This window comes from Elephantulus edwardii, unplaced genomic scaffold (genome assembly GCF_000299155.1).
Source record: "Elephantulus edwardii isolate Elephantulus edwardi_28Jun2011 unplaced genomic scaffold, EleEdw1.0 scaffold00002, whole genome shotgun sequence".
Classification (NCBI taxonomy): Eukaryota; Metazoa; Chordata; class Mammalia; order Macroscelidea; family Macroscelididae; genus Elephantulus; species Elephantulus edwardii.
The window spans coordinates 10,527,051-10,533,150 of record NW_006399752.1 but is presented as its reverse complement, the minus strand read 5'-3'; the positions used below and the strand labels follow the sequence as shown (position 1 = coordinate 10,533,150).

Here is a 6,100-nt window from a genome sequence, read left to right as displayed (position 1 = left end):
GTCATTGATTTCACATGCAAGCAAGATTCTACTGAAGATTATCCAAAAACGATTAGAACAGTACATCAGCAGAGAACTTCTGGAAATCCAGGATGGGTTTTGAATGGGTCTTTAATATTACATATATTCAATGTTTCCAATCTGTTCTTGAGATACGTTTTAAAATTAAGTGTGATGGTGTCAAAGTCATGTTTTGGCTTTTGTGGATTTGTTTTCATTTTCTTTAACTTCAATTTGAAATTGTATTGGGTGGTTATTTGTCTGTTTTCTAGATAGCACCTGCCAAGTTTTGATTGTTGGTACTTCTTTCTGCAGATACAGTCATCACTGCCCAGATAGCTCATCAGGTGTGAGATCCATGTGTATAACTGCAGTTTATTTTTTTAAAAGGTGTTTGCAATGAATGCATCATTGTTTGTGAAAAATTCATTCATTTGGTCTCCAGTTTCATTTCCTTCGCCAAGGCTGTAATTTCCAATTACAGATTCTTCTTCCTTATTTGCAACTTTTGTATTCTAGTCACCAATTCTCATTAATGAACCTTGATTACTTTTTCCATTGATCTTTAATTGTATCTGTTGTTAGAAATTCTCAGTTTTTATTACCTTTGACTGTAGTTGTAGGTGGGCATACTTGAATAATAATTATCTTCAGAGCTTCCTTGTTTGCATATGGATAATATCCTATCACAGCATTATACTTCAGGATGAATCTTAAAATGATCTTTTTTACTATGAATGCAACCTCATTATTCCTTACTATTTTATTATCAATAAACTAGAATGATCATCTGATTTGAAGTGGACAATTCCCCTCCATCTGAATACCTTAATGCCTAGAATGTCAATCTTTATGCATTCCATTCCATTTTTAACAATATACAATTTTGCTAAATTTATATAGCAGATACTACATATTACAATTATCAGTGCATGTTTTCAGCTGTTTCTCTTCATTTTTTTAAATGTGTTCTAATCTAAGGTCTCTACCTGAACTACTATGTATAACAATGTTTCTTTATTATTTATAGGATTTTAAAATGCGTATGCAAAAAAAAATGTTCTCACCACTGAACCAATAGGCAATATCATCATAGACAGCAAAAATACTGAAGTTGTCAACAATTTCATCTTATTTGGATCCACAGTCAAAACCCTGAGTATTAGCAGTCAAGAAATCAGGAGATGTACTGAAAAAATCTGCTATCATGGAACTTTCCAGAGTATTGATGTCAGTCTGAAGACTAAGGTACATTTGATCTAAAACATGTTCTTTCCAATTACTTGTTATGCAACTAAAAGCTGGACAATAACTGCAATTAATAATTGAAGCCTTTCTTGTTGTAGTTTTGGAGAAGACTACTAAATATCCCGTGGACTCCCAAAAGAACAAACAAGCTTGACCTAGAAAGAGTGAAACTTCAATGCAAAGATTGCTGGATACCAACCCGGAAATCAACCAGTCTGATTCTCAAGATAGCAGAGTTGCACCTAGATTGGATAGGAAAAAACGGACTGTGAACAGAGAGGAGTTGCTGAAGCAGGCCGAGTCTGTGATGCAGGACCTCGGCAGCTCGCGGGCCATGCTAGAAATCCAGTATGAGAATGAGGTTGGCACTGGTCTTGGGCCCACACTGGAATTTTATGCACTTGTATCTCAGGAACTACAGAGAGCTGACTTGGGTCTCTGGAGAGGTGAAGAAGTAACTCTTACCAATCCAAAAGGAAGCCAGGAAGGGACCAAGTACATTCAAAACCTCCAGGGCCTGTTTGCACTTCCATTTGGTAGGACAGCCAAACCAGCTCATATCGCAAAAGTTAAGATGAAGTTTCGCTTCTTAGGCAAATTAATGGCCAAGGCGATCATGGATTTCAGATTGGTGGATCTTCCCCTTGGCTTACCGTTTTATAAATGGATGCTCCGACAAGAAACGTCACTGACATCACACGATTTGTTTGACATTGACCCAGTTGTAGCCAGATCAGTGTATCACCTAGAGGACATTGTCAGACAGAAGAAGAGACTTGAACAAGATAAATCTCAGACCAAAGAGAGTCTACAGTATGCGTTAGAAACTCTGACTATGAATGGCTGCTCAGTTGAAGATCTAGGATTGGATTTCACGCTGCCAGGGTTTCCCAACATTGAACTGAAGAAAGGAGGAAAGGACATACCAGTCACTATCCACAATCTGGAAGAGTATCTAAGACTGGTGATATTTTGGGCACTAAATGAAGGCGTCTCCAGGCAGTTTGATTCATTCAGAGATGGATTTGAGTCTGTTTTCCCACTCAGTCATCTTCAGTACTTCTACCCAGAGGAGTTGGATCAGCTCCTCTGTGGCAGTAAAGCAGACACGTGGGATGCAAAGACGCTGATGGAATGCCGCCGGCCAGATCATGGCTACACGCACGACAGCCGGGCCGTGAAGTTCCTGTTTGAGATCCTCAGTAGTTTTGATAATGAGCAGCAGCGGTTATTTCTTCAGTTTGTGACTGGGAGCCCCAGATTGCCGGTCGGAGGTTTCCGGAGTTTGAATCCACCTTTGACAATTGTCAGGAAGACATTTGAATCAACAGAAAACCCAGATGACTTCTTGCCCTCTGTAGTGACTTGTGTGCACTATCTTAAGCTGCCGGACTATTCAAGTATTGAGATCATGCGGGGGAAACTGTTGGTAGCAGCAAGAGAAGGACAACAGTCGTTCCATCTTTCCTGATCACAGCAGAGAACTCGGCATTGGCCTGTTACATACAGCAAAAGAAAAATCATCGGTTGTTTTCTCAATGTATCACTTGAGTCAGGAAACATGTTACGCCTTCTTGTTGTAGGAAAACCGACTTGCAGATTATAAAAGAGACACTGGTTGATGTTCCTGAATGGCCCCATGGACTTAAAGTGATCAGGCCCTAAAAGTTGTTGTAATGAGGTTTCTTTAGCAAGTTCTTGTTTAAATTATCATTTATTTGATGAGTGAAGTTTTTAACTTGCTTTGCTGTGTGAAATTTACAAAAGGGATTGTTTTTCCAGGCTGGAACAATAAATGTCGCTGTGCAGTTTAAAAAAAAAAAAAAGAAAAGAAAGAGTGAAACCAGGGTGCCCTTAGAGGCTATGATAGTGATATGTTGTCTCACATACTTTGGGTATGTTGTTAGGAAAGGCCAGTCTTTGGAAAAGAACATCATTCTTGGAAAGTTGAATGGTTAACATAAGAGAGGACAACCAGAACAAGATGATTTGATACAGTAATTGTAATAAGCTCAAGTGTGTCAGGAATGGTGAGGTTGGTGTATGATAGGTTAAGGTTCAGGTTCTAATGTTTATAAGATCTCTATAAGCTGCAACTTTCTCTACAGCTCATAACAACAATATATACAGTTTTTAGAAATGAGAATTCATGGATAGTTCGCTGTGTGCATTTATCACCTGTACAGAGAAAAGGGAGAATCTTTTAAAAGAACAAGAGACACAGAATGGCTTAAAATTAGAAAAGTTGTTCATCAAGGTTTTACCTTTTAACATATTTATTTTGTTGAGCAAATAATCTGAAAACTAATATATATATAGAATAAGACTCATTAGATCAGATTTAGAGAAAGACTCATTAGCAATCTACAATAAACAGATGACACAGCATTGCTTAGTGTAAGTAAAAAAGATTTTAAGCATTTACTGATAAGTAAGTTTAAAGACTTCAGCCATTAGTATGGATTGTACCTTAAATTAAGAAAACAAAAACCCTACAACCAGGCAAACAATTGGTATCATGAGAAAATATATAAGTTGTAAAAAAATTTCATTTCACTTGGGGTAAAAAAATCTGTATCCATAAAAGTAACAATTAAAATTATAGATATACTTTTGGAACTCTGGTAGACTAGTGGCAAGAAGCTGCACTGTAATCCCAGAAGTACATGGTTTGAATCCACCAGATGCTCCCCTGGAGAAGGAGAAACAATCTCCTTCTATACCAGTCAGATCCGATTTGATAGTACACACACAAAAACTGATAAATTTTTTAAAAAAATTAAATTATATATACACTGTAATGAGAAAATATGGCACAAAACATCTCTTGAAAGTGTCAGTAAACAAAGATGTCATTTTAAGAACTAAAGCACAACTGTATGAGTATTATATTGTTTAAAAGTTAGCTTTTCTAGTCATTATGTTATCCTCTGCTGGTTTCCAGTTACCTTAGCTGGTCTTGCAAATCATAAACAGCTGTGGGATTAATATAAGCGAGAGAATGCTTTCCACACTATACACTGACACCCTGGTGACAGTATTGGAGATGGGAGAGACTATGAAACTGCTGTGAAGAGTGTATAGCAAGATACATATAAGCATAAAGATAAACTGTGGCCTAAGATAAAGGCAACAGTTAAAAGTTTTGTTTGCTGTATCATTGAACAGGAAGCTGACTGATAGCTACTCTGAGGCAAACATTGCTGAATGATCAAGAAAATCAGAGGCTTGTTTATCTGATTTGGGACTGCTGGACTAAGCCTGGACTTTAATTGTGATATATTCTTTGTCTCCTCCACTCTCTAAATTATTTCCTAATAAACCTCACTCTCAGTACCACAACTGTGATTAAAGTCTATGAGTGAACAACTAAAACTGGATCTACATGACTGGTCAAAAAATGTACAGGAGCATGTGGTGTGGTAGAACAGATCCAGCAGATATTTATTTGCTGCTGTAGATATTATTGATGAGGAGAGTTCCCCTTTATGATATGGGTAGGCTCAGACTCAGCTACCTTCATGTTGTACAAGCTCCTTTTTCAAGTATGCATTTGGAAGCCAGACTGTACAGACTGAACAAGAGTTAATGTCTTTGAATTAGAGTGATATTAGGGAATATTTAATACGCTCTGCACTTTCAGAAGAATGTACAAGTTTGAAATGGAACAAGTACAGCAATAATGCTCTTAGAAGCAATGACGGTGAAACTTTATATATTATTCACTGTATCACTATGAGTGAGAGTCAACTTAACACAACAACATTTTCTCATTCCAAAGACAATCTTCCAATAGAATGCAGAATACAAATAATAACTTGACATCATACCTAAGTAAAACACTGTTAAGTATTATTAAAATGTGATGGAAACAGTATTTCTACAGAGAACTATCAGATCTCAGCATGGATTCTAAAAGGGTGATAAAGCAAATATGACCACCATTGCTGAACTTAGATTGACCTAGGTTAAAAGCAATGATATCCAAAATATATTCATGTGTTTTATTGACTATACAGAGACAATCTGCTGTGACGATAATAAATTATAGAACGTATTCAGAAGAATGAAAATTCCATAGTTCTTAATTGTGCTTATGTGAGCTCTGTGCATTGAATGAGAAGTAAACAGAACAAAGGGATTCAACATGGTTTAAAATTATGAAAGCTGTGTTTCAGGGTTGTTTAATTTCACCATACTTATTCAATCTGCACGCTGAGGAGTAATTTGAGAATTTTTTTTTTTTATTTTGTGTACGTGTACCGTCAAATCAGATCTGACTGGTACAGGAGGAGATTGTGCCTCCTTCTCCGGCAGAGCGTCTGGTGGATTCGAACCGTGTTCCTCTGGGATTGCAGTGCAGTTTCTTGCCACTAGGCCACCAGAGCTCCCCCTAATTTGAGAAATTTGACTCTATGAAGATGTGTCATTGGAACTGGAGGAAGACTCATCAACACCTGTGTTATGCAGATAACACCATCATCCTTGGTTAAATTGTGATAACTTGAAGCACTTATTAAAGATGATTGAAGAATATAACCTTCAATAATGATCACACCTCAACACCAAGAAAATAAAAATCTTTATTGCTGGATCAAGAAGCAATAACATGATGAATGGAGAAAAGATTGAAGTTGTCAATATATTACTTTTTTTGGGGGGACATGCAATCAACATCCATAAAAGCAGCAGTAAAGTTGTAGAATGGGACTAACCTCGGGGTTGGGGAGAGACTGAGTAAGATGGGTTCAATAATGTATGCTGCACTGAAACAGAGGAGGGAGAAAACTGTTTAAAAGAGATATGTGACTGGGTATTTCTGTCATCACAGGAGTCTAGAGCGAGGGCTACA

The 6,100-nt window shown here is 37.2% G+C and overlaps 1 pseudogene; it reads left to right on the top strand.

Annotated features, from left to right (window-relative positions):
• Positions 1–1,423: 1,423 nt before the first annotated feature.
• Positions 1,424–2,719, top strand: LOC102845336 (annotated as a pseudogene).
• Positions 2,720–6,100: the final 3,381 nt, after the last annotated feature.